The sequence below is a fragment of the Protopterus annectens genome, chromosome 14.part0, assembly GCF_019279795.1.
Source record: "Protopterus annectens isolate FY-2018-M chromosome 14.part0, PAN1.0, whole genome shotgun sequence".
Taxonomy (NCBI): domain Eukaryota; kingdom Metazoa; phylum Chordata; order Ceratodontiformes; family Protopteridae; genus Protopterus; species Protopterus annectens.
Genome location: NC_056748.1, coordinates 634,356,978 through 634,375,323, shown reverse-complemented (window position 1 = coordinate 634,375,323; position 18,346 = coordinate 634,356,978). Strand labels below are relative to the sequence as shown.

General features: G+C 34.9%; 1 protein-coding gene across 1 annotated transcript in view; it reads right to left on the bottom strand.

The window, feature by feature from the left end:
* CTNNA3 (catenin alpha 3) overlaps positions 1-18,346 on the bottom strand; it is a 2,496,777-nt gene that overhangs the window by 1,780,710 nt on the left and 697,721 nt on the right. The window lies entirely within an intron of this gene.

Here is an 18,346-nt window from a genome sequence, read left to right as displayed (position 1 = left end):
ACTGCATCTGATGGTATGCTAACAAAGCCATAGTACTTCCATAAAGGCTGTTATGCAGTTTTTAGGCTATTATTATTATCTATTCCTCAGAAAGATAATTTCTGTAAAACATAGTTGTTCTGTCATTTCTTTATTAAAGGTTTGAATAAATGTAGGCATGAGGAGTATTAGTTTTCTGGACACCCCACAAAATGCTAGTTTATGTCGAGGGGACTTTTGCGATTTGAATCTCCTTGTTTAATTCGTAAAACATTTTAAAGTGAGTGGAGAGGATCTGAAGCATGATGGGTAACTCGGTTACAGCCTATAGACTTTAAACCAAGGACGAAGTTATAGCCTACAGACTTTAATCAAAGGAATAAGCTGTAGCCTACAGACTTTAAACAAAGGAATAAGCTGTAACCTACAGACTTTAAACAAAGCAATAAGCTAAATCCATCAGACTATAAACAAAGGAATAAGTTATAGCCTGCAAACTGTAAACAATGGAATAAGTTATAGCCTGCAAACTGTAAACAATGGAATAAGTTATAGTCTACAGAATTCATACAAAGGAATAAGCTATAGCCTAATGACATACATATGGGAGTTACATTCATATGCATATGCAGTACATCAGTGCTTTTGAAAGGAATACCTCAACTGCTTTTTATTTTCATAAAAATAAATAAATAATGTTTGAAATCAGTAGAGATCAGAGGTACAAGAGGGAGGGGGTAGAAATACAAAGATAATCAAGTACTGTATGTTTCTTTGGTTTTGTATAATGTACCTGATTCTCATGATATTTTATGTCGCATCTCTCTCATACCTTTGAACTGTTTGGATTTCAAAGTTTTCCCCTTTTTTTTCATTAGAAACTTAAGAAAAGTGGAAAGATTCATATCATATATTAATAGAAGAAAGTCTGGGAGACTGGACTCTTTATCTGCTGAGATATGCTCAATACACAATGGGCATACTGGAAGGGCAGACCAATAAGACTGCATGTTTTATATGTAAATGACTTGTCATTGTATAATATTAATCAACTGTAACAAACGCATTTCATTATTGTAAACAACATTATATTCAGTCGCTAGAAAAACTGCACATGATGGAATACTAACAAAGCCATAGTACATCCACAAAAGCTGTTATGCAGTTTTTAGGCTCAGATTATTATCTATTCCTCAAAAAGATAATTTCTGTAAAACATAGTTGTTCTGTCATTTTTTTATTAACAGTTTGAATAAATGTAGGCAAGAAGAGTACTAGTTTTCTGGACACCCCACAAAATGCTAGTTTACATCAAAGGGACTTTTGAGATTTGAATCTTCTTGTTTAATTTGTAAAAAATCTAGATCCGTCAGAGCCACAAGGGCGGGAGACTTAAACCTCGACACGGCTATTAATAGGACGTGCTGGAGGGATAGATTCATCACCCAAAGACTCCCTATGCTGTGGAACAAAATCCCGGTATATGTGAGGCAGAGCACCTCGCTGGCCTTGTTCAAGAGAAATCTTGACCAATGGATGGGAGATCGCAGATTTACCCCAGGGATTACCTCAGTGTCACTGCTAGACAGAGGCACAGCAAAATAATGGGTATAGTTCCCCATACTAAAGGGGTGGCGTAAGCCACAAAACTATGGGCTAGGCTTATAAACGCCCTCGGGCAGATAGCCTAGTATGAACCTATGAACCTATGAACCTATGAAAAAATGTTCAAGTGAGTGGTGAAGATCTAAAGCATGATGGACAACTCAGTTTCAGTCTACAGATTTTAAGCAAAGGCTTAAGTTATATCCTATAGACTTTAAACAAAGGACTAAGTTATAGCCTACAGACTTTAAACAAAGAAATAAGCTATAGGCTGCAGACTTTAAACAATGGAATAAGCTATAGGCTGCAGACTTTAAACAATGGAATAAGTTATAGCCTACAGACTTTAAATAAGAAATAAACTAAATCCTACAAAATTTAAGCAAAGGAATAAGTTATATTCTACAGATTGTGAACAATAGAATTTGTTGAGATAAGCTAAATCCTACAGAATTTAAACAAAGGAATACGTTTTATCCTACAGATTGTAAACAACAGAATAAGTTATAGCCTACAGACTTTAAACAAAGCAATATGCTATAGACTACAGACTTTAAACAAAGGAATAGGATATAGCCTATAGACTTAAAACAAAGGAATAAGTTATAGCCCACAGATTGTAATCAATGGAATATGTTAATCCTACAGACTTTAAACAAAGGAATAAGTAAGTTATAGCCCACAGATTGTAATCAATGGAATAAGTTATAGCCTACAGACTTTAAACAAAGCAATATGCTATAGACTACAGACTGTAAACAATGGGATGAGTTATAGCCTACAGACTTTAAACAATGAAATAAGTTATAGCCTACAGACTTTTAACAAAGCAATACGTTATAGCCTACAGACTTTAAACAAAGGAATAACATATAGCCTATAGACTTTAAACAAAGAAATAAGCTAAATCCTACAGACTTTAATACAAAGGAATACGTTGTAGCCTACAGATTGTAAGCAATGGAGTAAGTTATAGCCTACAGACTTTAAACAAAGCAATAAGCTAAAGTCTACAGACTTTAAATAAAGGAATAAGTTATAGCCTACAGATTGTAAACAAAGGTATAAGCTAAAGCCTACAGACTATAAACAAAAGAATAGTCTATAGCCTAGAGACTTTAAACAAAGGAATAAGCTATAGCCTAACGACATACATATGTGAGGTACATTCACATGCATATGCAGTACATCAGTGCTTTAGAAAGAACCACTGGAGAAAGGACTATCTCAATTGTTTTTTTTTTCCATAAAATTAAATAAATAAAGTTTAAAATCCATACAGTTCAGAGATACAAGAGAGATGGGGCAGAAATGCAAGGATAATTAAGTACTGAATGTTTCTTTAGTTTTCTATAATGTACATGATTCTCATTGTATTTTTTTCTGCCTATCTCTCTCATACGTCTGAACTGTCTGGATTTCAAAGTTTTCTTTTTTTTCAATAAAACCTAAAGAAAAGTAGAAAGATTCATATCATATATTAATAGAAGAATGGGAGACTGGACTATTTTTCTGCTGAGATATGCTCAATATGCAATAGGCATGCTGGAACAGCAGACATATAAGACTGCATGTTTTGTATATAAATAACTTGCCATTGTATAATATTAAATAACTGTAACAAAAAGATTTCATTATCGTAAAGCAACATTAAATACAGTCACCAGAAAAACTGCAGATGATGGAATACTAACAAAGCATAGTACTTCAACAAAGGCTGTTGCCCAGTTTTTAGGCTCAAGTTATTACTTATTTCTCAAAATGATCATTGCTGTAAAACATAGTTTTTCTGTCATTTTTTTTATTAAAGAGTCAAATGAATGTATGCAGGAGGAGTATTAGCTTTCTGGAAACCCCAAAAAATTTTAGTTTACATTAAGAGGACTTTTGAGATTTGAATCTCCTTGTTTAATTCATAAAACATTTTAATGTGAGTGGAGAGGATCTAAAGCATGATGGATAACTCAGTTATAGCATACAGACTTTAAACAAAAGAATAAATTATAGCCTATAGCCTTTAAACAAAGGAATAAGTTATACACTGCAGACTTTAAACAATGGAATAAGTTATAGCCTACATACATTAAACAAAGGAATACACTATAGCCTATAGACTTTAAACAAAAGACTACGTTATAGCCTACAGACTTTAAACAATGGAATAAGTTATAGCCTACAGACTTTAAACAAAGGGATAAGTTATAACCTACAAACTTTAAACAATGGAATAAGCAATATGCTGCAGACTTTAAACAATGGAATAAGTTATAGCCTGCAGACTTTAAACAATGGAATAAGTTATAGCCTGCAGACTTTAAACAATGGAATAAGTTATAGCCTGCAGACTTTAAACAAAGGAATACGCTATAGCCTATAGACTTTAAACAATGGAATAAGCTGTAGCCTGCAGACATGCATATGCGAGTAACATTCCCATGCACATGCAGTACATCAGTGCTTTAGCAAGGAAGCAATGAAGAAAGAAATATTTCAATTGCTTTTTTTTTTTTTTTTTTTATAAAAATTAATAAAGTTTGAAATCCATAAAGTTCAGAGGTACAAGTGAGATAGGGCCGAAATACAAGGATGATCGAGTACTGTATGTTTCTTTAGTTTTGTATAATGTTCCTGATTCTCATTCTATTTTCTCTGTCCCATCTCTTTCATACCTCTGAACTGTCTGAATTTCAAAGTTTTCTTTTTTTTTCATTAAAAACTCAAGTAAACTGGAATGATCTGTATCATATATTAATAAAAGAAAATCTGGGAGACTGAACTATTTTTCTACTGAGATATGGTCAATATACAATGGGCATGCTTGAACAGTAGACCAGTAAAACTGCATGTTTTATATGTAAATGACTTGTCATTGTATAATATTAATTAACTGTAACAAGAACATTTCATTATCATAAAACAACATTATATACAGTCCCTAGAAAAACTGCAGATGATGGAATAATAACAAAGCCATAGTACTTCCCCAAAGGCTGTTATGCAGTTTTTAGGCTCAGATTATTCTCTAATCCTCAAAAAGATAATTTCTGTAAAACACAGGTGTTCTGTCATTTTTTTATTAAAGGTACAATAAATGTATGTAAGAGGCGTATTAGTTTTCTGGACACCCCACAAAATGCTAGTTTACATCAAAGGGACTTTTGAGATTTGAATCACTTTGTTTAATTCGTAAAACATTTTAAAGTGAGTTGAAAGGATCTAAAGCATGATGGGTAACTTAGTTAAAGCCTACAGACTTTAAACAATATACTTTAATCAAAGGACTAAGTTATAGCCTTCAATCTTTAAACAAAGGAATAAGCTACAGCCTGCAGACTGTAAACAATGTAATACACTATAGCCTACAGTCTTTAAACAGAGGAATAAGATATAGCCTACAGACTTTAAACAAAGCAATAAGCTAAAGTCTACAGATTGTTAACAATGGAATAAGTTATTGCCTCCAAACTTTAAAGAAAGCAATACGCTATAGCCTACAGACTTTAAACAAAGAAATAAGCTAAATCCTACAGACTTTAAACAAAGGAATTAGTTATAGTCTACAGATTGTATACAATGGAATAAGTTATAGCCTATAGACTTTAAACAAAGCAATAAGCTAATGTCTACAGACTGTAAACAATGGAATAAGTTATTGCCTACAGACTTTAAAAAAAGCAATACGTTACTGTCTGCAGACTTTAACCAATGAAATAAGTTATCGCCTACAAACTTTAAACAAATTAATAAGTTATAGCCTACAGACTTTAAACAATGGATTAAGTTATAGCCTACAGACTTTAAAGAAAGGAATTAGCCATAGACTACAGACATTAAACAATGGAATAAGTTATAGCTTACAGACTTTAAACAAAGGAATAAGTTATGGTCTACAGATTGTAAACAAAGGTTTAAGCTAAGGCCTACAGACTTAAAACAAAGGAATACATTATAGCCTACAGACTTTAAACAAAGAAATAGGCTAAATCCTACAAACTTTAAACAAAGGAATAAGTTGTAACCTACAGATTGTAAACAATGGAATAAGTTATAGCCTACAGACTTTAAACAAAGCAATATGCTATAGCCTACAGACTTTAAACAAATGAATAATCTATAGCCTACATACTTTAAACAATGGAATAAGTTATAGCCTACGGACTTTAAACAAAGGAATTAGCTATAGGCTACAGACTTTAAACAATGGAATAAGTTATAGCCTACAGACTTTAAACAAAGCAATATGCTATAGCCTACAGACTTTAAACAAATGAATAATCTATAGCCTACATACTTTAAACAATGGAATAAGTTATAGCCTACAGACTTTAAAGAAATGAATTAGCTATAGGCTACAGACTTTAAACAATGGAATAAGTTATAGCCTACAGACTTTAAACAAATGAATAAGTTAAAGCATGCAGACTTTAAACAAAGCAATAAGCTACAGTCTACAGACTTTAACCAATGAAATAATTTATAGCCTATAAACTTTAAACAAATGAATAAGTTATAGCCTACAGACTTTAAACAATGGATTAAGTTATAGCTTACAGACTTTAAACAAAGAAATTAGCTATAAGCTACAGACTTTAAACAATGGAATATGCTATAGCCTACAGACTTTAAACAAAGACATAGGCTAAATCCTACAAACTTTAAACAAAGGAATAAGTTGTAACCTACATATTGTAAACAATGGAATAAGTTATAGCCTACAGACTTTAAACAAAGCAATATGCTATAGCCTACAGACTTTAAACAAAGGAATAATCTATAGCCTACATAATGGAATACGTTATAGCCTACAGACTTTAAATAAAGGAATTAGCTATAGGCTACAGACTTTAAACAATGGAATAAGTTGTAGCCTACAGACTTTAAACAAATGAATAAGTTAATGCATGCAGACTTTAAACAAAGCAATAAGCTACTGTCTACAGACTTTAACCAATGAAATAATTTATAGCCTATAAACTTTAAACAAATGAATAAGTTATAGCCTACAGACTTTAAACAATGGATTAAGTTATAGCTTACAGACTTTAAACAAAGGAATTAGCTATAGGCTACAGACTTTAAACAACAGAATATGCTATAGCATACACACTTTAAACAATGGAATAAGTTATAGTCTACAGCCTTTAAACAAAGGAATTAGATATAGGCTACAGACTTTAAACAATGGAATAAGTTATAGCCTACAGACTTTAAACAAATGAATAAGTTAAAGCATGCAGACTTTAAACAAAGCAATAAGCTACAGTCTACAGACTTTAACCAATTAAATAATTTATAGCCTATAAACTTTAAACAAATGAATAAGTTATAGCCTACAGACTTTAAACAATGGATTAAGTTATAGCTTACAGACTTTAAACACAGAAATTAGCTACAGGCTACAGACTTTAAACAATGGAATATGCTATAGCCTACAGACTTTAAACAAAGAAATAGGCTAAATCCTACAAACTTTAAACAAAGGAATAAGTTGTAACCTACAGATTGTAAACAATGGAATAAGTTATAGCCTACAGACTTTAAACAAAGCAATATGCTATAGCCTACAGACTTTAAACAAAGGAATAATCTATAGCCTACATAATGGAATACGTTATAGCCTACAGACTTTAAATAAAGGAATTAGCTATAGGCTACAGACTTTAAACAATGGAATACGTTATAGCCTACAGACTTTAAACAAATGAATTAGTTAAATCATGCAGACTTTAAACAAAGCAATAAGCTACTGTCTACAGACTTTAACCAATGAAATAATGTATAGCCTACAAACTTTAAACAAATGAATAAGTTAAAGCATACAGACTTTAAACAATGGATTAAGTTATAGCTTCCAGACTTTAAACAAAGGAATTAGCTATAGGCTACAGACTTTAAACAAGTGAATAAGCGTAAGCTACTTCCTCTGGAAGCAGATTAGATTTTCTTCAGACCAAAATGTATTTTGATATTTGGGGATTTGGCAAAGTTTTAGAGTTTTAATGTTTAAAGTTACAAAAGAAGATGACAGATAATAATGACTACCCATAAAGAATTAAAAATTTCGAAGCTAAGAAGGTATTTCCTTTATTCTTGAATAATTTGTCTGAGCATTAATGATGACATGTAACAGATGTTTAATTTGTACAAATCACTTTACATGTTTCTTAGTTTAGAGAGCTCCTTTCCTGATACCTTATGTAACTTTTAAAAATCTATATATATTTCATACAAAAATAGATAAATCTATACCTGCTCCGGCGATGACATATGAACTATAAAAAAAGAATAATGATGATGATGATAATAATAATAATAATAATACATTTAATTTACAGATTATATCATATTAGACAGTTAAGAAATATGAAAATGCATAACAAAATTAGACAAAATGAACCAGTATAGTATCTGACAAATCACCACAAAAAGTAGATGTAAACTTTTTGGGGCCAGTATAAGCAACCTACTTAATTTGGAAAAAAAATCTAATAAAACCTGCAACAAATAATTTAATTACAACATAACTTGTACCTTCAACTTCCATTTTATAAATGGAAATAATTTCCTAACAAATACAGTTAGCTCAAAAAATAAAATGCCCATAAGAAAGGCACATTCTCATTTTACCTAGTAGTGACTTATTAAAAAACAAAATGCTCCAATGACTAAATCCAACAACCTCAGCACCCAATAACATACACTCTGAATTCCTCCAGACAGTTGCCAGTTCTATACCATACTCAGACTGTGTCTTAACATACCTCCCCATTACCTCCCCATTAAGGAATTGTATGTCCCTTTCCCAATGAAAAGACTCATATATCCCACAGCAGAAAATGGAGCATGCACAGAAGAGTAGAGAGAAATAACAGGAAAAACTAACTTGGAAGCCAAGGATAACAGTATAAAACAGCAAACTTTCAAACCATGTGTTACATGATGTTAAAATGTGGACGGCACTGCACAACATGGTTCATGAGATTTTATTCAGTTCTTGTGTATTCTTGTATTTGGCCAAGTTTTGTCTGCTTGAGTTACTTGTCTATAAATAACTATAGACTACTAGCTTTATTATCTCCTTTCTGAAAATAGTAGAATGTATACAAAAACAACTTCTAGCAATCTATCTAATGATAGTCTCCTTGTCCCTACACTACACAACAATTTCTGTCCTGGACAGTGTAGAAAAAAGATTTAGTAACTTTCCTTAGTATTGTTACTCTGAGTAAAAGCCATGGACATTTGGTAGGTTCATAAGTTCATCGGTAGTTACTAGGCTTGTAGTCCAGGAGCCATTGAGAAGGTTAGCACAAATTCCTATGGTGGTAAGCACTGTCTAGTTAAGTGACTTGCTTAAGGTCACACAAAAGGCAAATGAGAGCTGAGGGAATTAAACTTTGTATCACAGAAACAATAACTTACCGCCTTAGTCCTCTTTACCAACTACTAGAATGGCAAAGATTTGTAATCATCAGGATTTGAACCTGTGCAGGGAGACCTCAATGGATTTCTGGTCTGTTGCCTAATCCACTTGAACATGGCTAGAACTCTCTAGTGAGATAAATACCTTAACTATAATGGCACCCCCTATAAGAAGCATTCAGTATTGCATTGTATCCATTGATCTTAACAAGACTTGCCAAACTTGACCTGAAATACATTGCAAATAAAATGGTTTCCAAAGTTCCCTTTCTTTCTAACAGGAAGATCACTAGCAAGACACATTCTTCCTTCCTACCTTTGACAATCGGTGCAGCATAAGGATCTATATTAGGCCCCATGTTATTCAACCTCTTCATAAGTGAAATTCACACAACAAATAAAGGTAATATTGTATAATAAGCTGATGACTCAAAACTAAAATGATGTATACCTCTAACAAATAATTACACAAACATAGTCGAAAAAATCTCTGATAAACTGGCTGAAGTAGTCAAAATTATTACCAGATGTCAATAATAATAATAATAATAATAATAATAATAATTGCTGCTATCATCACTAAATAGAAACCATATATAATACCAACATTACATTTTACAACAATGTATCAACATGACAAGTAAAAAATACAGACCTACTAATATTTATAATTGTCCAATTTCTAAAATTTCACTGGGAATTAATGTTGCTAAAATGACAAACATTTGGACTATTGCATAACATCAAACCATAACTCAATGACAACACATTTAATCACTGCCTAATCCCTTCTTCTACACCAGCACTGCTCTAATAATCATCGGATATTCCTACCTCATGATCTGCAACAATTGTATAATAAAATAGGCAAGTTTAATATAATCGTTAAAAAAATGAATACATCACTGCATTGTAATACAGCAACTAAACCAACTAAAACTAAAAGTAATGCTTCTTTTAATACTCCATACGTTCAACAAATGTGACAAGAGTTATTTATTTATTTATTTTTAGAATCTAGTTGCCTTGATGAATTGATAGAAGAGGAGACCTGAAATAGACTGATTCTATTTCATCAAACTTTCACTGGAAAATCTTTAAGTGAAAAATGTTCACAGAATATCTACAACCATTTGTAAAATTACTATTTTAATAAAATAAATATCTCTACTTGTAAGAGATGTAAGAAAGTGGTCAAAGCAGGTTAGACTTTCATACTGGAATGGTATTAATTGCATCAATTTATTTGTCAAAGGATTATGGACTGATAACAGTATTTTCAGAAGGGAAGCCATGTTAATGAATGTTTCTGTTCCAATAGCATTAACCAACAACAAGTTTCACTGTTTTGGAGTCTTTTAGCTGTATCCAGAAAAGTGACTGCTAAAAAAATGGAAATCTGATTCCCTGCTTTAGTTTGCAGAATTTTTGGAGCTTGCTGCTAGTCTTTCTATTAAAGAAAGAGATTCACTGAAGTTAAGAACTGTAATAATTTGAATTATGGTTGCTGGAATAATTAGAAATATTAGCCTTTAAATATGAATATTTACAAGTGTAAAATAACTTAAAAGATTCCTTCCCAATTATTCCTGTATTTCATTATATGTAATTACTTAGACATATTTTGCATCACCATAACATTTTGAATTATTCTCCATTTTTGCTTTTCTAAAAAACTGCCTGTCCTTCTATATTATTGTGTTCACATATATTTCTACTGTACACAATTATCCTATCATTTTTGCATTTTATAAGATACGTTCATAGGTTTCCTAGGAGGTTACTAGGCTAATGGCCCAAGGGCCTTTACAAGCCTAGTCATGTAAATGCCCGAGTACCCTTATTGACTATAGTTAAATGGTCACTGTTAGTGGAGCGATTCTATTATCAGCACCAGCTGCCCCTGTACATGAGTAGCATAGATGTCAGCCCCAGGGTGAACTTATGGTCACCCATCCAGTTGTCAAGGTTGCATTTAAATAGGGTCACTGAGGAACTCTTTTCACATGAAGTGGGAGCTTATTCCAAAGGAAAGGCAATATCTGGGAGATATATCTGTATCTCCAGCATATTTTGTTAATGTCACAGGCTAAGTTGAGATCCTTGGAGTGAGTTACTCTTGTCCCATTTGATTTGTGCACAGGTAGCATTTCCATTAGGGCAGGGTCAGAGACTGCTCTGTAGGCCAGGCACAAGTTGGCTCTCAGCAGCTTGTATGTTAGAGTGCAGTCACAGGGCTATCAGTCTTTCCATGTAGGTCATGTTTTGGAGGACCTGGATTCTCTTGGTTAGAAACCTCTGTGGTCTCTCCAGCTGCTGCAGGTGACTGGTAAGATACATACTGAATGGAGCACTGTACTCAATTAGTGGTCTGATAATGGTTTAGTACAGTGGAGTTATAACCTTCCTCTTGGATGCAACATCCTTATTTATGAGATGTGCAATGTAGAAGGCTTTTCTTACTACTATGGACACATGGTGATTGAAGTTTAAATTGCTATCAACCTGTTTTCTTAAGCTTGCGCCATTGAGTTTGAACTTAGAAGGATGGTATCTATATCATATTTAGCAGGGGCTACTTATTTGCCAGAGGGGATAATGAGGCATTTTTTCTATTAAGGTTTGGTCCATGACTTTGTCACCATTCATTTGTCTGTGTCAACCCCTCCTGTAATATGTTAACATCGTTGGAAGACTATATGATTGCACCCAGTTTACAGTCATCTGCAAATGTGGTAAGCCACAAGTCCTTACTCATCACCTGGACTTCAAAGAAATAGATTCACAACAGTAGAGGGCACAGCATGGATCCTTGTGATACCCCATTGGTAACTTGTCAACTGGTAGAGGTGGACCCCCTACTTTAACAGTGTGCATTCTGTCAGTGAGCCAGTTGGCTACCCATCTAGTGATGTATGGGTTAATCCCCAACTAAGAGAGTTTCTCAATGATACCTGAGTGGGGGATTATGTCAAAGGCCTTGGCTAAATCAAGATAGATGGTGTGTATTGCTTTTCCCTTATCCAGGGCTTTGGTGGCATTCTCAAAGAAGTCCACCAGGTTCAATAAGCAAGCTCTACCCCTGATGAAACCAAACTGGGTTGGGTCAAGAGTTTGAAGGTCACCCATGTCCACATGGATAAGGTCCATGATGATTCTTTCCATGGCCTTGCTGATAAGGCTGTTTAGACTTATGGGTTGATAGTTCCAAGGGTCAGCTGATGGATCCCCTTTGTGCAAGGAGATTACTGCTGCTGTCCTCTACTCTGCTGGAACAAAACCAGTGCTCAGGTTATAGTTAAAGACAGTGTTGAGTGATTCTGCAAGGTCATATTTAAGATTGTTTAGTGAGCAACCTGGGATGTTATCTGGTTCATATAGGCCATGTTTTTTGCCTTGGACAATGCTTGTATGACCTGTTCTTTAGAGATATTCAGTAGGGGACTGGTATCAGGAATGGTTTGGGTCTGTCTGGTGGGGATAGGATGGTAAAGTTATTGCCAAATCTGTTGGCTAGCAGGTTGCCAATTTTGGCAGGGTCAGTGTGAGTGACACCATGTACTATAAGTTCAGCATAGAGCTGGCCATTCCTTTTTAGGTTTTGGATATAGATAAAGAATGCTTTATGACTGTCTTTAGCAAAGGATGCTAACTTAGTCATGTAACTACCCTTAGAGGACTTTACAAGACGTCTGATTTGCTTATTCAAGTTGTGGAGGGCATTCTTTCTCTGTTGCATAAGTTCCCTCTTGTTCTTAGATATCAGTTTCTTTATTTTGTTGTGTGACTTATTTATTTATATTTACAGTCTACCAGGGTGGATTGGTTTTTCAGGGGGACCTGGTTTTGTTCCTGTTAGATACAGCTGAGTCAATGCATTTGTTTAAGTGGCTATATAGGGCATGTGTGTACTCACTGCACAGCAATCATTGTTGGCTATGTTAGCGGGGGGCTTTGAAACTTTTTATACCAAAGATTAGTAGGCAATATTTTGCTTTGGAAAAACTTTTCAGGTTCTTTTACTCCTGTGGGGATATCAGTTTTGATCTTTACTTCAAACGAGACAGATTTATGGTTTGATGTTACCATGGATGGCAACACACAGGGGGTAGTATAGTAACTCTTCGTGTAGGTTAGCACTTGGTTCAGGACATTTGATCCCCTTGTGGGGGTGTGGAGCAATTGTTCTATGGCATTTTAATTAGTAAGGTATAGGAATCTTATAGCAATCATGGTTGTGCAGATGTAAGTCAGTCAGTCAAAGGAAGGATAGTAAAAATCTCATATGACCAAGGTATATGGTGGTATACTGAACAACTCTAGCAAGGCCAGGTAGGTGGTGTCCTTCTCCTGGTTCATGGTGGGGGACCTGTAGCAAGCAATGATGTGGAAGGGTATTTTACCTATAGTTATTTGGACTTGGAGTAGCTCAAGAGAATTGTACTGTTCCACCAGTCTCCAGGTGTATTTGGATTTAGTGAAGATGGATACACCTCCACCATTGGTTCTTTCATGCTCGTTTTGGGATCTGAACATGTGAAAGACATTGTAGCCTTATACATCCAGGTGATCTCTGTGTCTTTGAACCAAGTTTCAGTATCTGCACAGATGTCAGCATCTTCCATGGTGAGGAGTGCTTTCAGGGAGTGCAGTTAACTGTTTAAGCTCCTAGCATTAAGTAGCATGACCATGAGTTTGTAGTGGATTTCTTTACGTTGGAGGTTCTGTTGTTTGGACATTGCCTAAAAAAAGTCATTGGGGGAGGTGAGCATCTTTGCAAGTATCCAAAAACCTTAAAGAGACAAGTGAAGACTATCTCTGCCAAAGCAGCATGGACTGCTGACCATGTCTTCCCAGGTTGTCAGATACTGGATACCCCTGAAGTGACATCAGAAGCTAAGCCAATTATTGAACTCAGTCATTTTTTTTTTGTCTGTATTGTGGCATCATCCTTGGTGAAGGCAGAACACTGCTTAGGGCTAGGGACATACCTGCCTGGGACACACAATATGAGAGTTCAGTGATGTCTCTCTTCATACATTCCAGAGAAGTACATCTCAAGTCATTCACACCAACATATACTATGACAGAATCATAAAGGTACTTGTTGCTGAGCGACTTGAATGCATGCGTGATTTGATGGATCCTGGCAGCTGACTATGACCTTCTCCTTGTTCAACCTGGTGGGGTGAATTGTGTGTGTCTCACTATTCAGTTTCCAATGACCAGAACATTAGGTTTTGAGGTGTTTTTCCCAGGGGCTTAATTGTTGAGACAGTGATGTGTGTTATGTGTAGCAATGGATTCTGTTTGTGTACCAGTATGTGTGTGTCTTTGCTCTTGGGAGGTCCCTGGTCTTTAGGTAGGTATGCTCTTAGTGAGCACTGCCACATATGTGGGTTTATGTGTCTTAACCTTATCTTGTGTGAGAGGAGAGGTGTGTGTACTGACAACCTGTTTGATGTTTGTGGTTGTGTGAGAGAACTGATTCTAATGTCATAGTATAGTTGCATTTCTCACATACTGATTTTGCTTTAAAAGCAAGTGGTGGTCAGTATACATGACACAATTCTTACATTGTCTAGGATGCCCATGTCAGTCAGGATGTCTGGAGAAATGGTGGGAAGCTGTCCATCCGTTATGGCAGGTATATGTTATAGTAACTAGTGGGGATGGGCTAGATGGATCAGGGTTTGCTGTAAGACTAACAGAAGTGGCTATTCTGTGGAGGGCTAGGGTTGGAAAATGACATCGATGCCTCAGAATGTGAATTGTTTGCAGGGCAGCAATATGCAACTGTACTGTGCACAAAGAGTCAGTGGAGCTAAGGAGGTTTCTTTAGCAGATATTAGGGAAAATTTTGTTTCTAAGTGTTTATTTCTATAAAAGGCAGTGCTAAACACCATTGCACGATGCGCAAACCCATACAAATATGGGGCTTAAATACAAGCAGAGTTAATTGTTTTGAAATTAAACTAACCAATGGGAAAGCCCAAGACTGAGCCTTTTCCAGCAATCCCCAACTAAAATGGGTCCGAGTCCTGAGCCACACACTTCTGCTACAAGGGTGCAGGGAGGACCTCTTAATTTAAGTTGGGTGGTTTAAGTGCATCAGTCAAACCAAACAGTCTAAATTCAGCAAGTCTGAATCTACCTTGTGTTATGAAATTCAGAAATAATAGAAATTTAGACTGCAGAATAAAACAGTCACAGCAGTAAAAAAAAAAAAAAAAAAACAACAAAAAGAAAGCAGCAGTTAAGCAAAATACAGTTCAAAAAATGCAATGCAACCTTAAAATATACTTATTTTTTTGTTGAAAACAGTGGATGCCTTGGATTAATTCAGATGCACTTCAATTCTCTTGCTAAGGTCACCAAACTCTGAGCAGCTCTGCCATTACACTACATTTTCAATATACTTTACATTTTGTTCATGCATACCATGTTTATATTCATGTTTGTTTTCATAATTGTAATATGTTGTAGCTGTGTATATGTGTATTATTATAAGTGTTATATGTGCATGAATATTTGTTTTAATCTGTGTGATTACAGGATATATTGTAATATGATGTCAATTTTCAGCTATGTATACGCATTATGTTTTTTATTTGTGGACCTTTTCTCCCCTGGCCTCCTCTGGCCTCGTCTGAAAATGGATAAAATTGTGGAGGCTCTTAAAAGTTCACTACATTAATCTCAAAGCCCTGAGAAACAGAAATTACAATAACTATCTTCAGCAAACTCCAAAACACATTAGCAGTGCAACACCCACCATGACACATTCTGCCAGATCCCACAGTGTCTCATTGTCTATGTCCATAAGGTAGGCAACCTCACAATCCAATATTCTGGTCCTATGAGACTCCATTGTGAGACATACTGATATTCCACTCATTATTCTGCGCAAGGAGACGGTTATGGTGAGTTGCCAATGAGGGACAGGATCAATCAGATCATGCACGCATTCAGATCAATGAACCAAAAGCACCAGCATGATTTAATCATAGTCTATGTGGACATAAATGATCTGAAACATAACTCCCTGAACAATATGAGGGGAGACGTGATCTCCAACTATTTGTCCAAGGCAGGTTTGAGCCTAGCCATGAGCAACATTCTACTTTCACCAAGGCTTATGCTACAAAACAAACAGAATATATTGTTTTTCCAATCTATGCAAGCTCTCCTCACTCTGGAGAATATAGATGTCTGTGTTGTTACTGAGACATTGTTCAAGGCCACAGAAAGCACACCAGAAATGCAGATTTATAATGCCTTTCACACATTTAGACCAGCTATTGCACAGAAAGGGACAAAGTGTGGAGGTGTCTCAATTTACATCACACTTCAAGGTGGGTCAAGCAATGATGCACTTAGACTTCTCCACATACAACTCACCATAACCAAAAGTGGGAAACTGAATGTTTGGCAAATTTAATGTTCATTAAAAGCATGCCACAGTTTTCCTGGGTCAAACAAATGAGTAATGGGCAAAAGGAACTGCCCATAAATAGATAGATTGATCTCTCTCTCTCTCTCCATAAATACATACACATACACACACACACACACACACACACACACACACACACACACACACACACACACACGAACACACACACACCCGCACACACACATTTGATGTGTAGGTGCATATGGCAAATCTGGTAGATATGCAAACAAAACTCTGGTTAATATTCAAGACTGCAGCAATTGTATATACAAAGCTCCGAAAAAACACCAACGGCACCAAACTCCAAAGAATATTCTTCAAACCACAAACCACTCTTGGAAAATAATATTTTAATTAAGCACTTTTCGTCACCTTATCTGGTAGATATATACACACACACACACACACACACATATATATATATATATATATATATATATATATATATATATATATATATATATATGTTTCACTTCATAATCTCGAAATGCAGAAATCTCGAATTTCAGCATTCCAAGACCATGAGGCTAAAAATGCAGAATGCCGAAAGTGCATAAGAGCGAATTTGAAGACTTCAAATCCGCACTTTTGCATTTCTGGTACGTTATGTGAAGTGTTTGGCTGGTATGGTGTCTAGAATTGAAGGTGAGTGAGTGTGTGTGTGTGTGTTTGTACATTGTATGTGTGGGTAAGTGTGTGGAGGTGTAAGTATGAGTGTGAGTGCTGGATTTGTTGGTGTTTGTGTGTGATGTTTATTTGTGTGCGAGCGATTGTAGAATGCCATGGTGTGACAATTTTTTTTTTGTTATGTGCAATCTCAGAGTTGGTATATATAAGTAGGGGGGTGGGGGGCACAGGGGGTCTTGTCCCCCTGCTTACATGTAGTGTAGGGTTGTTTGCTTTGTGTGCTATGGGTAGAATGGAGTGTGTGTTATGTAGGGTATGGTGTATGTATGTTCGTGATTGTGTAATTCGTGATTGTGGGTTTCAGGATTGTGAATGCTTCAGCTTCATAGTTTAGAAATGCTGAAATTCGAGATTTCAGCATTTTGAGATTATGAAGTGAAACCACATATATATATATATATATATATATATATATATATATAGATATATATAGATAGTTCAACAATATAGATATAAATATAGATACAGATTTCATAGTGCAATTTTGCATATTTAGATCAGCTCCTGCCCCCCCCAAAAAAGTAAATAAAACTGTGTGTTATTTACAGTTATGATTGTCATTGTTATCTTTTTAAATTCTGATATATGGGGTGCATTTTGGATGCAACCTATGCTCCATCTGGCACAGATATCAGCATGCCTAGTAACATTATGATGAGATCTCTGGAAGATGTACTATCCAAAAGGTAGGGACGGAAGTCCTGAGCTGACATCCATTAATTGTTTCGAAATTCTGAACAGGCATCAGCATGCAGCATGGAATGGGTGATTTCTCTTTTCCTCGCTGTAGTGCGATCTCGGAGTTGGTATATTTAAGTAGCGAGGGTGTGGGGGGTTTCGGAATTTTGATATTCAGAAACATCGCTCATATGGCCTTGATCACATGACATTTGTTGTTTCGGAATTTCAAGATTCTGAAGTGAATCCATATATATATATATATATGTATATATATATATATATATATATATATATATATATATATATATATATATATATATATATATATATATATATATATGTATATATATATATATATATATATATATATATATATATATATATATATACATATACATATATATATATATAGAGAGAGAGAGAGAAAGATATACATAGATATATAGATAAAAAGATACAAAGATAGATATAGATTTCACAGTGCAATTCTGTATATTTAGATCACCTTCCCCCTAA